Source organism: Triticum urartu, chromosome 1A (genome assembly GCF_056163025.1).
Source record: "Triticum urartu cultivar PI428250 chromosome 1A, HENAU_Tu73, whole genome shotgun sequence".
NCBI lineage: Eukaryota > Viridiplantae > Streptophyta > Magnoliopsida > Poales > Poaceae > Triticum > Triticum urartu.
In genome coordinates, this window is record NC_141873.1 from 274,452,395 (window position 1) to 274,466,782 (window position 14,388).

The 14,388-nt window shown below is 49.2% G+C and overlaps 1 pseudogene; it reads left to right on the forward strand.

Annotated features, from left to right (window-relative positions):
• The first annotated feature begins 1,330 nt into the window (after nucleotides 1–1,330).
• The window catches only part of LOC125532823 (protein SOSEKI 5-like), a 55,879-nt pseudogene continuing 42,821 nt past the window's right edge, over nucleotides 1,331–14,388 (forward strand).

The window sequence follows — 14,388 nt, forward strand, 5'->3', positions numbered from 1 at the left end:
CCTACCGGCATCTCAACCCCCCCCCCCCCCCCGCCCCCGCCGCAACCACAGCTTCAACCACATCTACGTCCTGCTCGGATCCAGTCAGGTAACCCACCGATCTCTATCACGTCCCCGGCCTGATTGCTTAAATGGCGCCTGCGAAACATCCTCATGCCTCCAACCCCCCCCCCCCCCCCCCGCCAGGAGCTGATGGCGGTCCATGGCGCGATGGCTGCTGTGCGTGTTGACCCAGAGGAACACCTCGCCTCCGCCGCAGCCGCCGACATGGTGCAGGCTCTGGCCCAGATGAAGTCCCCCAGCAACTACCCCCAGGACTTAACATGTCAGATCTGACCAGCTAAATCTTACCAATACCACTTGCAACGGCTATGATTTGTATGGTTGATGTATTAAGCATGTTCGTGCCTTGTTTATTTCAGTACTACACACTGTGTGATGTTCAAATATTAGCATGTCCAACTCAATTTCGCCAATACCAGCAACAAACTTACAATACATGACTCAGGGTATCACTAGAGATGCTTCCCATTTGCTATTTTTAGTGGATGCTAATCATGTTGCACTTAACATGCCTGTCCATGTACTTACGCAGGGTCATAATGGCCGATGCTTTTGTTTGCCGTCGAGGTGAGCTGCATCCCATGTCTTACAGTATTTCACGTAATTTGTGCAATTGCAGTTTAACTTCTACCCATTTACTGGTTGCCTGTAGGTACACATGTCAGTGGCACTGATCTACGCTTTGACCCGGAGGAACAGCTCGCCTCCGCCGTGCTAACTTTGGGCGAGCTCTGGCCAAGATGAAGTGCCCCAGCAACTACCTCTCAGGACTTACCAAGTATGTACTCACCAGTTCAATCTTACCAATACCAGTTGCAATTAATGTCTATGTTCTGTACAGTCGATGTATTAAGCATGTTCTAGTAAACATGCCTAACACATTTTTGCTACTTTCCCTACCTTTTTATAGACATCTGGGCCATTCTCTGCTCTGGCAGCACCTGCCTTGTGATGTTTAATTATGCTAATTGCATTTTTATCAGTACCGGTTTCAATGTCTATTAAGCATGTTGCAATTAACAGTTGAATCCATTTTTAAATAGTTGCATTTCAATGGCTACAAACTTACAAAACATGACTTAGGATGTTGTTAAGCCTGTTGCAATTAACAGTTGTATCCATTTTTTAATCTGTCCATTTGCTACCATGCTATTAACCGCAATGAAGATATACTAGAGATGCTGCCCCATTTGCTATTTTTGGTGGATGCTAAGCCTGTTGTACTTAACATGCTTGTCCATGTACTTACGCAGGGTCATAACGGCCGATGCTGTTGTTTGTTGTCAAGGTTAGCTGCATCCCATGTCTTACAGTATTTCACATAATTTGTGCAATTGCAGTTTAACTTCTACCATTTACTGGTTGCATGTAGGTACACATGTCAGTGGCATTGATCCATGCTTCAACCCGGAGGAATAGCCCGCCTCCGCCGCCGCTGACTTTGGGCGGGCTCTGGCCAAGATGAAGTGCCCCAGCAACTACCTCTCAGGACTTACCAAGTATGTACCCACTAGTTCAATATTACCAATACCAGTTGCAATTAATGGCTATGTTTTGTATTGTCGATGTATTAAGCATGTTGTAGTAAACATGCCTAACACGTTTGAGCTATTTTCCCTACCTTTTTATAGACAATTGGCCCATTATATACTCTAGCCGCACCTGCCCTGTGATGTTTAACTCTGCCAATTGCATTTTTATCAGTACCGGTTTAAATGGCCATTAAGCCTATTGCAATTAACAGTTGTATCCATTTTTAAAGAGTTGTATTTCAATGGCTACAAACTTACAAAACATGAATTAGGATGTTGTTAAGCCTGTTGCAATTAACAGTTGTATCCATTTTTTAATCCGTCCCTTTGCTACCGTGCTACTCTTTCGAAATGAAGATATCACTACAGATGCTGCCGTTTTATTACCATTTGCTATTTTTGGTGGATGTTAACCCTGTTGTAATTAACATTGGCTTTCCATGTACTTACATAGGGCTACAATGGGTGATGCTGTTGTTTGCCGTCGAGGTTAGCTGCATCCCATGTCTTATACACCATCTATTCCTAAATATAAGTATTTTTAGAGATTCCAATATAGACTACATAAGGAGAAAAATGAGTGAATCTAGATTATAATCTAAACTATATCTATAATTGTATATACATCCGTATGTAGTTCATATTGAAATCTCAAAAAAAAACTTGTACTTAGGAACATAGTAGTTTTATTTTACATCATTTGTGCAATCTCAGTTTAGCTTCTAACATTTATAGGTTTCTTGTAGGTACATATATGAGGGGTACCGATCCATGCTTCAATCCCTTTTGCATATGGGGCAATGAGATATTCATGAACAAGCGTCAACTGAGGAAACTAAGAAAGATTGTTAGGCGAAAGAAACGGGTGATTGGAATTAAGCTTTTTATTTACACTTTGTCAAAGACAACAGTGAACTTTAGGATGGTAAGTAATGTGTTGCCTTTTCCCCCTGCCACAACAAGTTACTCAATTAGACCTCAGTATCTGATATTTTTCTCTTTTCAGTGGTTTGCGAAGCTATTTACTGATGATTACCTTGCAAGCTACATGATCGGAGTGGAGGCAACTAAGGTTAAAGTATATAATTCATGCTACCATGATAATGCTCTAGAAGTCATCCTGAAGGCGGTGAAGGATGGGCGGGCGATCATCACAAGGGGTTGGACAAAAGTGGTTCGTGCCTGTGGCATGCAGGAAGGCACATTATGGGCATTCCGCTTCTTCAAAACCATCGGCAGTCAAAATGATTTACACGGGTGCCACAGCTGGGCGTCGGGGCGTTACGAGGCGTAGATGGCCACACCGGTGGGTACTACCTGTAGTACAGAAGTACTCCAGCTGAGGATTGATGCCCGGGACGAAATGTGTCACAGCCGCTAGATGAAAATTCGATGGTGCGGGAGTACGGATCGGAGCAGGCAAACCGCGTCCAATCCGGTGTGGCTTGGTAGAAAGTTGATGGTCACCGCAGTTTAGCTGGCCCGCATGTCATGCACACAAAGGCAGAGGAGCGATGGGGCCGAGAGGGATGAGGCGCATGGGGACGTCGTGCTTATAGGTAGGGTTGGAGCGGCATCGTGGGAATCATGTGTGGGTGTGGAAGTGGTAGAAACAAGAAACGTGATGGTCGTCGTGGTTCAACTTCCATGGACAAGTTGTCATGTCTGTTGACACATGTATATCAAAACTAGAGTGTTTATATTTCAAGCACGTGAACAAGTATTATTCTACTACTTTGGATCCATTGCAATGCACGGGCCAGCACATTGGTAGTAGTAGTGTCTATCTCTATCTCTAGAGGCCTTCCCTCGTTCATTCTTTTCTCTCACAAGATAAACTACTCATACAAATGCATCTTGATGTTCCGTGGAACGCACGAGGATGTTTCCTTGGGGGTCTCTCTAGTGCGGTGTGGTCGTATGTGCAAGTTGACGCCCCTTGAGATGCCGACGTTGAGGGGCACTCGGATTTCCTCCGATGAGCAGGTAAGATGAGTTTGATCACGTAGTAAATGCATTCTAAAGACTACTTCCGTGTCCATTTCCTAATTCTCCCCCTACCCACTGTTTCACAGGTTAGGCTCGGTGCGAGTGGAGATTGGCTTGCATATGTACGGGAGGATACCAACATCAATTTGCACATCATTTACAATGGTGACACCATTCCCGTAGAACCTTTGTCCAACATTGGGATCAACCATGCAACGGGCCACCACATGAATTGGTACGATGGAACCACAATGAGATTGAATAGGATAGCACGAACCTTGCACATGGCGGTCAAAGGTGGACCATGTTGTCTGCGGCCGATTTGTTGCCATACGAGTACGAAGACGTTGTGCTCCTTTCTAACCGCATCCTCGCGGTGACAAACCAGGGGACTTGTTTCATATGGGACACATCCTACGATATACTCCCTCTCTCCCGGTTTATTTGTTTTGAATCTTTTCGTTTTATAAGTTTCAAATTCAAATTTAGAGCTCCCCATCACATGTTGACATTACAATGTCCATTAAATCGTTGCGTACATGTATAGTAAAGAAACAAATCTCGAGTTTGGCACGAGTTCGTGCAGCTGTAGCACCAGCCTGGCATAGGAGTTACATTTCCCTCTCAGGGCCCTTGGGACTGAGCTTCAGCGCCTTACTACACCTGCCTTTGAGTCAATAACATGTGGACCCGATAGGTGGTTGGTCCACATGTAATGCTCCCGAAGGCAGAGGGGCAGTGGGGCCGAGAGGGGTGAGCCGCAGGTCGGGGACGTGTGGTGTCATGGGTTTGTGTGGCGTCGTGGGAATTGTGTGTGGCTGTGGTAGAAACTTGATGCTTGCCGCATTTAAGGTGGCCCACATGTCATGCACACACAGGCAGAGGGGCGGTGCGGCCGAGAGGGGTGAGGCGCACGTCGGGGGACGTGGTGCCGTGGGTTGGAGCGGCGTCGTGGGAATCGTGAGTGGCAGTGGATGAAATGTGATGGTCGCCATAGTTGAAATTCCATGGACAAGCTGTCATGTCTACGGACACATGCATTGCATAGCGATCACTGGAAGGAGTTGTCGGTGTCAAAACCGGCGGATCTCAGGTAGGGGGTCCCGAACTGTGCGTCTAGGCCGGATGGTAACAGGAGGCAAGGAACACGATGTTTTACCCAGGTTCGGGCCCTCTTGATGGAGGTAAAACCCTACGTCCTGCTTGATTAATATTGATGATATGGGTAGTACAAGAGTAGATCTACCACGAGATCAAGGAGGCTAAACCCTAGAAGCTAGCCTATGGTATGATTGTTGTATGATGAAGTTGTCCTACGGACTAAAACCCTCCGGTTTATATAGACATCGGAGAGGGTTAGGGTTACACAAAGTCGGTTACAATGGTAGGAGATCTTGAATATCCGCATCGCCAAGCTTACCTTCCACGCCAAGGAAAGTCCCATCCGGACACGGGACGAAGTCTTCAATCTTGTATCTTCATAGTCCTGGAGTCCGGCTGAAGGTATAGTCCGGCTACCCGAACACCCCCTAATCCAGGACTCCCTCAGTAGCCCCTGAACCAGGCTTCAATGACGACGAGTCCGGCGCGTAGATTGTCTCCGGCATTGCAAGGCGGGTTCCTCCTCCAAATTCTTCATAAAAGTTTGTAAACACCAAGAGTAGTGTATGGCTCTGCAAAATAAGTTTCCACATATTGCCACAGAGAGAAAATAATATTAACACAAATTTAATCCGCTGACGTATTCCGCAGCGTGACATCACACTACGGCCAAGCCTTTATTCGAATCGTTTTCACTTTTCCACCTCAGTGTGTTTTGCGAGGCAGTTTCCTTGGCACATCTTGTCAAAGAAGAGATCGTGTCCCCTTTATTTACGGGATTCTCATCAATACAGACGTGGGTAACCCAATCGTGCCCGTTAGCATGTCTTCTCGATTAAAGGCGAGTCCCAAATGGTCACGGGGAGGGCTCCTGGTATTCAACCTCTTATAAAGAGACCAAGGCCTTACTCCTTTTCTCCAATCTCAAAACAAGTTCGCTCGTCGCTTCGAGTTCCAACACCCTAGGCTCCAGATTCCATGTGCTTTGGACCTTCGACAATGTCCGGTTCCGACCATCAAGGCCGATGGATGCCACGGAGGAGGACGTGCTAAAGTTGAGAGAGGCTAAGTTCTTGACCGCCGAAATTTTTCATAGGTTGCCCGCTCAAAGGCAGGCCATTCCCAGTCCCCAGCCCGGTGAGAGCGTAGTGTTCAAGTCTCACTTCCTTCGGGGGTTAGGCTTCCCGATGGATCCCTTCGTGAGGGGGCTGATGTTCTATTATTGGCTGGAATTTCATGACTTAGCTCCGGAGTCCATCCTCCACATTTCCTTATTCATCGTTGTGTGTGAAGCATTCCTCCATGTTACTCCTCACTTCGGATTATGGCTCAAGACTTTTGAGTGGAGCCGAAGATGATCGAGGGACGGCACGCAGAGTGCGGAGGCGCTGTCATAAGTAAGAATGCTGATGCTCCATGGCCCGAGGGCTCCTTTCAAGAGGAGCTCGGCTTGTGGCAATGAGAGTGGTTCTATATCACCGCTCCCAGGAGCGCCAAGTGGGTGGCGCCTCCTGCCTTTCGCTTGGGTCCCCCACCACGGCTAGCGTCATGGATCAACAAAGGATTAGATTGGGGGTTATCCAAAGACGTGCCCTTGTTGCAGGGCCGCATTAGGGATCTCTTAGAAAGAGACCTCAACCTGGTCAAGGTGACGCAGGTCATGCTGATTCGCCGAACACTGCCTGGCAAATGTCGCTCCCTTCGTCTGTGGGAGTTTAATCCGGAGGGACCACGAGCTCTCCAGCATTTTATGGGCGCAACACCCGTGGAGATGTATAAAATGTTCTTCGGATCACAAGCAATGTGTCCGGATTTGACCGAGGACGCAGGTTTAAGCTGCAATCGCCCGGATACTCAAGTAAGTAACCTTGTGCCCGGACTCGCTATCCGTAAAATTATCATAAATTCGCCCCTAAAAGAGATGTCCTTTTAAACAGGAGTGGATAGCGAAGGTAAAGCTGATCAGGTGTCCGGATCCCCTTCCTGAGACCAGGCCGGATCCCGTGCTAGTCAGGATGTTGAAGATTGTGCCTTTGGAGGGAAGTGAGGGGGAGGACAAGGAAACTATGGCCTCCTTGAAGGAGGCTGCTCTGAAGGGAAGAACCGACAATTCTTCTCCTAAGGGGAAGAAGAGGGCCGCCTCTGATGACCCGGAGACCATGGCCTCAAAGCGGGGGAAAAAGTCCTCGTCGGAGGGTCCGACGCCGGGGAGATCCTCGGCTGAACTACGCCCTCAAAGGGATCAGCCCTCCAGCGAGCCGTAAGTAGAGAAAGATTTTCCTTTAGAGGGATGAGAGAAATCCTTGCCTTTTATCTGAGAGGATTAACTGAAATTTTACTTTGTAGCTCGGACCTCAGCCCTTCTCAGCAGAGCTCGTCTTTGGAGGATCTTCTTCCAGAGATGATGGAGAGTGGAACGCCTCCCCCTGCCGTACCGCCTGGCGAGGCAGGCGACCCTGAGGTGTCGTCGCATAGGGTTTCTCCGAATCCGGCAGGGGTGGAAGGTAGCCATATGTACCCCCAAGGTTCTCCGCGTCTGGCCTTCGATGGAGGTCATAGGACGAGTCCAGCACCGTCCGATGCGCGGTCGGAGGAGCTGATGATTCTGCTGGGGCGAGCTTCTGTCTCAGAGGAGCACCGTGCATTGATGGGTATGGTGATTGGAAGGATTTCGTCCGCGGAAAGCGGATTGCATGAGGCCGTCAGAAGTTTGCTGACGGGTTTTGAGGTACGTTTGATAATGTACTTCTTTGTCAGTTGCGCACAAACAAGATGCGCCCTGTGTAGATAGTAGCCCCTGAGACTCTGTGCGTTGTCAAACTTGACGGCGCGCAGAGGATCATAATCCCAGGTCTAAAATGTCGCCTTTGTATATAGGTGGCGAAGTGTCCAGAATCAAGTCGAACTGATGATTTTGCCGAACTAAAGCGGCAACTTGATGTGGCAGATGCCGACATCGCGCTCGTCAACGAGCGGCTTGGTGAGGCTCAAGGTATGCAATTCCTCGGGCGGCATCTGGTAAGAGGAGCTTTATGCCAGTATCTTACAATGTGTGTGCTTGACGCAGATGGTGCGGCCGCCATGGAGAGTCTTCGGGCGGAACTTTCCCGAGCTAAGGAACAAGCTAGGAAAAGTGATGCGGCTGCCGAGAAGGCCCTTGAAGAGCTGAGAGCCGAATAGGCTGCTCACTGCCGAAGCAAGAAGGAGATGGCCGTGATGGCCGTGAAGTTAAAAAGTGCTGCTGACCGTTGCAAGTTTCTTGAGAAAGAAGACCGGGCGAGACAGACGGACTTAGAGAAGGCCGTTGCTGATGCCAAGGACGCTCGCTCTGCGATGAGAGCTGCAAAGCAGGAGCTGCGTCAGGCCGGACAGATTGCGGCTGGAAAGCCCTTTATGCTGCGGAGGAAGTTTTGTGATCCGAAGTTTGCTCCGTTGGACCGGATGTGGAGTGCGGAGGACACCTATCTGGATTTGGCAGCGAGTGCTGCTGATGCGACCGAATACTTTCGAGATCAAGAAGATCGCGAAGTGGAAAGGCTTTTCTGGTCGTAGTTCCAGAATCCAGAGCGTCCACTGGCAGTGGACGATCGTCTGGCTCAATGGGCCGAACTGAATAGATTGTCCGGACTCGCCATGAAGTCATCTGTGGCCAGGGAGATCGGAGCCGAAGAGTTATTTCAGCTTGGTGCATCAATTCCTTGACGCGGTGCCATGTATCAATGCGATGAAGACGTCAGCATGCATAGAGGGTGCACGAATGGCTCTTGCCCGTGTCAAGACATACTGGGCAGAGATGGAGACCACCGTTGTTGCATCCCGAGATTCGAACAAAAGCCGAGTACCCTCCGAGCACTATTTTCAGGAAGTCCTTGAAGGCGCTCGTGTAATAGAGACGCAGTGCTCGAAGGATGCTATGTTCTGATAGCATATGTAATTATAAAGCAATATTTTGATGAATTGTAGTAGCCTTTTATACTTGTGCCATCAAGTATTTGGAACACCTCATGTGCGGCCGTTTTAAGATATATATACAAAATCTGAAAGATTGCAGTCGTGGGCTTCAGCCCCCACGCACATAGTGCGGGGGTGCTCGCAGGAGGCGCATTTTCACACTTAATCCAACGTCTTGGTCCTACAAAGGAGGTGATAGCGCAGCGAGCTAGGCAACCGGACTATAATGCTTTAACACTTTCACTTAGCCATAGGAGCTTGACAATGGGACTATTTAGGTAGCCCCTGGTGGCGACTGCGCTCGCCCGAATTTGGGGCGCGTATGTGCCTGGCCGGGAAACGGCCCTTCGTTAATGCGGAGGAATCCTACAGATTCCGGAGAGTCATCGAGTGGTTGACCAATCTCACGCCATATCATGACAGTCGGTTTTCGGCTTTCTCTACTGAGGTGCTCGCCTGGCCGAACCAGGGCACAATCGCAGTAGTTCTCCTGGTGCCGCCTTAGCCGATAGAGCGGAACGTAAGGCGGCCGAACACAGGAGCCGGGCAACCCAACATTTGACCAAAATCATGACTCGGAGCTGATGCATATAAGGCCAAACTCGCGACGCCAAACACTCCCTAAGGTATTCGGTCTTTATGAGAGCGGGCGAGGTAACCCTCTGAGGTATAAGCCCCTAGGGTCCAGGTACGCGTAAGAATTCTGACGTGGCCACATGCCAAGACGCCAGCCTCCTCCTTGGTCATAGAACCAGGGGATGTGTATCAACAAGAGACAGTAAGAAAGGTTTATGCAGGGTCTTAATCTGAAAAGAATCCTTGGAACGGGTCCCTACTACACGGCTGCGCCTGTGTCTCCGTTGTGCCGTATCCTGGACGGGCGCAGCACGACGTTCATCTGTAAAAAGAGAGCAACTAGGTTGAAAAAGGGGAGTGCCGAACAAAAGTTATATGAAATAAACAAAGTGTAAAGTAAAATATGAAAAATTGAGCTTTATTGTCTCTTATTTTATACGTGTGAAGCCCCTAGTGCAGGGGTATATGGCCACTAAGCCTTTATCAACGATACTTTTGTGCCGGACTCGTCTATCTGTGTCCGTGGTCTTAATGACCTATTCCGATGTTCTGGCTGGTGAAGCCATTGTATTGTGGGGCTGTTAAAGCGGCCGCACAATCCTCCGCTTGGGGGAGGTGTTCTCACTGCTTCCCCTTTAAGGAGATGATGCCGCATGGACCGGGCATCTTAAGCGTAAGAGATGCATAATGCGGTATTGCGCTAAAGCGGGCGAAAGCTTCACGTCCCAGTAGTGCTTGATAGCGACTTGAGAATGGGACGATGTGGAAAATCAGCTTTTCGCGACGGAAGTTATCGGCAGAGCCGAAAATAACCTCAAGCCGGAGAAAACCCATGCAATGGGTGTCCGGACCTGGCGTTACTCCTTGAAAGGAGGTTTTGCTATGCCGAATTCTTTTTGGGTCGATCCCCATGTGGCGGATTGAGTCCTGATATATCAGGTTGAGTCCGCTGCCACCGTCCATAAGGACATTTGAAAACTGGAGTCCGCCAATTATTGGATCGAGTACCAGGACAGTCCAGCCTGGGTTCCTGACACTTCTAGAATAATCTAGATGATCAAAGATGATTGGTTTTGACAACCAGTGGCGGGATTCCTTTGGGATAGGCCGTGGGGCGCGTACCTTTATGGGCGCCGCACGTTTTGTTATGTGGAGTAAGTTTACTGTTTTTACTTCTTGTGGGAAATTCTTTTGCTTCCTGGTACTCTGCTTTTGGGGTTCGTCCTTGTCTTTGCTTGGTGTGTCGAGCCCCTTGTGTTCGGTGTTGAGTCTGCCGGATTGTTTGAAAACCCAACAATCTCTGTGGGTATGGTTAGCAGGCTTTCCGGGAGTGTTGTATATTTGACATATCCTATCCAAGATTTTGTTTAGGTTTGATAGGTCGTCCCTGTTATCTTGGAGGGGCGGATTTTTCTGATTCTGTCGTGAGCTTTTGAATCCGGCGTTGACTGTCGTGCTCTTCGGACTTTTTTCCTTAGTCCGGCGATGGTCCTTATTGCGTCGCGGTGTTCCGTTTCCATCCCTAGTTTCGGATGTACTTGGGTCACTGGTGCTACATCTTGCCAACCAGCTGTCCTCTCCTGCGCAAAAGCGGGTCATGAGGCTTGTTAGTGCGGCCATTGTTCTTGGCTTTTCTTGGCCGAGGTGTCTGGCGAGCCATTCGTCTCGGACATTATGCCTGAAAGCCGCTAAGGCTTCAGCGTCCGGACAGTCGACTATCTGATTCTTTTTAGTAAGAAATCTATTCCAGAATTGCCGAGCTGACTCTCCGGGCTGTTGAGTTATGTGACTAAGATCGTCTGCATCCGGAGGGCGGACATAGGTCCCTTGAAAATTTGCTCGAAAAGCGTCCTCGAGCTCTTCCCAACTTCCGATTGTGTTTTCAGGAAGGCTTTTGAGCCAATGCCGGGCTGGCCCTTTAAGCTTGAGGGGTAAGTATTTTATGGCGTGGAGGTCATCTCCTCTAGCCATATGTATGTGGAGGATATAATCCTCGATCCAGACTTCAGGGTCTGTTGTTCCATCATATGCCTCTATGTTTACGGGTTTGAATCCCACTTGAAATTCCTAATCCAGGACCTCATCGGTGAAACATAGGGGGTGTGCGGCACCCCTGTATTTGGGTGTGCCGGATTCTGATAATGGCTTTACTGCATTGCTTACGAGAGCTTGCTTTCTTGGCCCGTAAATGGACCTGGCTGGACCATGATGCGAATCCTTAAGTGGGTCGCATGCCGGCTTAAGTGTGGTGCTGCTTGCCGCTTTATGCTGGCCATGGGGTCATCTATCCGACCGTGTGGCTTTCTCACTTTTGGAATGCGAGGGCTCTAAGGCCTCCTCATCGAATTCAGGCAGTAGCTTTCTCTTCGGATAGCTTTTAGTGCGGCGACTGTCGCCGTATTTGTCTGCGGTATTGATTACTTTACTCCATCTGATCCTGAGTGCATCTTCCGCAGTTTTTAGCTTCCGCTTCTGCTTTTTCAGGCTGCGTGCGGTTGCAACGAGCCGTTTGTGGAGGTTCTTCTGCTTCGTGGGCTTGTCCGGCGTAGGGTCGTCTGGAATGCCATTTTCGCCGGGGGAGGGATGTTCGGTTTCTCTATCCGGGTTGTCCTGTTGGGACGGTTGCTCTAAGGCATGCTCGTCGTCTACCGGCTCATCCTGCTCTGTGGCTGGGTCTTTATCGAGGCGGGGCTTGGGTCGGCGTTTACGCCGACGCTTTGATTGTTTTTCGAGAGATCGATCACTCTTTCCATCCCCGTTTTCCTCGTTGTTGCTTCCTTTAGGGGTATCCACCATGTACACATCGTGAGATGAGGTGGCTGTCCAATGCCCTATAGGCGTTGGTTATTGGTTGTCTCCTGCATCGTCGTCCATACCGTCGATGTCTTCGGAGTCAAAGTCGAGCATGTCGGTTAAGTCGTCGACAGTGGCGACGAAGTGGGTGGTGGGTGGGTTTTGAATTTCTTCATCATCTGAATCCCATCCTTGCTGACCGTAGTCCGGCCAGGGCTCTCCTGATAAAGAGAGAGACTTTAGCGAATTCAGGATGTCGCCGAAGGGCGAGTGCTGAAAGATGTCTGCGACGGTGAACTCCATTATCGGCGCCCAATCGGATTCGATCGGCAGGGGCGCAGGGGGCACGGAGTTCGAAGAGGAATTCGGCTCCTCGGAGTCACGGGCCATGCGGAGTGCGGGGCTGGAGTTCGGCTCGATCGCCTCTGAGATCGCAGCCCCTGAGGCAGCGTCCAACCGCTGATCCTCGATCGGCGCAGTAGGCTCTGAATCAATGGTCAGAACCGATGCGTGTGCCGCCTCCAAGGCGCTGTTCGGTGGCAAAGCTATATCATGCCCATCGAGACAGTGCGGCGCGCTTGGCTGTGGCTCAAATCCGTCGAAGATCAAGTCCCTGCGGACGTCAGCCGTGTAGTTTAGGCTTCCAAACCTGACCTGATGGCCAGGGGCGTAGCTTTCGATCTGCTCAAGGTGGCCAAGCGAATTGGCCCGCAGTGCGAAGCCACCGAAGACGAAGATCTGTCCGGGGAGAAAAGTCTCACCCTAGACTGTATCATTGTTGATGATCGAAGGAGCCATCGGGCCAAAAAGCGACGACACAGAGGAACTCTCAATGAAAGCACCAATGTCGGTGTCAAAACCGGTGGATCTCGGGTAGGGGGACCCGAACTATGCGTCTAGGCCGGATGGTAACAGGAGGCAAGGAACACGATGTTTTACCCAGGTTCGGGCCCTCTTGATGGAGGTAAAACCCTACGTCCTGCTTGATTAATATTGATGATATGGGTAGTACAAGAGTAGATCTACCACGAGATCAAGGAGGCTAAACCCTAGAAGCTAGCCTATGGTATGATTGTTGTATGATGAAGTTGTCCTACGGACTAAAACCCTCCGGTTTATATAGACACCGGAGAGGGTTAGGGTTACACAAAGTCGGTTACAATGGTAGGAGATCTTGAATATCCACATCGCGAAGCTTGCCTTCCTGAAAGTGCAACTATCCCTAGGTGGTTTTGGTAATTCATAACAACATATAGCTCATTGAGCTAATGCTATTCCAAGATGATTATTTCAGGAAAGCTCAATGATTGGCATGGCATGGATGTGAAAGTGGAACCCTCAAAATGCTAAGGACAAAGGATTGGCTCAAGCTCAAAAGCTCAAGACTCTTCATTTTATATTTTAGTGATCCAAGATCACATTTGTAGGATCGAAAGTATGTCTAGAGGGGGGGTGATTAGACTACTTGGCCAAACAAAAACTTAACCTTTTCCCAATTTTAGTTCTTGGCAGATTTTAGCTATTTTAGGACAAGTCAAGCAATCATCACATAATTTAAGCAAGCATGCAAAGAGTATATAGGCAGCGGAAAGTAAAGCATGCAACTTGCAAGAATGTAAAGGGAAGGGTTTGGAGAATTCAAACGCAATTGGAGACACGGATGTTTTTCCCGTGGTTCGGATAGGTGGTGCTATCCTACATCCACGTTGATGGAGACTTCAACCCACGAAGGGTAACGGTTGCGCGAGTCCACACAGGGCTCCACCCAAGGGTAACGGTTGCGCGAGTCCACACAGGGCTCCACCCACGAAGGGTCCACGAAGAAGCAACCACCCACAAAGGGTCCACGAAGAAGCAACCTTGTCTATCCCACCATGGCCATCGCCCACACAGGACTTGCCTCACTAGCGGTAGATCTTCACGAAGTAGGCGATCTCCTTGCCCTTACAAACTCCTTGGTTCAACTCCACAATCTTGTCGGAGGCTCCCAAGTGACACCTAGCCAATCTAGGAGACACCACTCTCCAAGAAGTAACAAATGGTGTGTAGGTAATGAACTCCTTGCTCTTGTGCTTCAAATGATAGTCTCCCCAACACTCAACTCTCTCTCATAGGATTTGGATTTGGTGGAAAGAAGGTTTGAGTGGAAAGCAACTTGGGAAGGCTAGAGATCAAGATTCATATGGTAGGAATGGAATGTCTTGGTCTCAACACATGAGTAGGTGGTTCTCTCTCAGAACATATGAGTTGGAATGGTGTGTGTGTTCTGATAGCTCTCTCTCTCTCTCTCTGAATGAGAAGGAGGTGGAGGGGTATATATAGCCTCCACACAAAATCCAACCGTTACACAGTTTTCCAATCTCGGTGGGACCGAATCAATAAA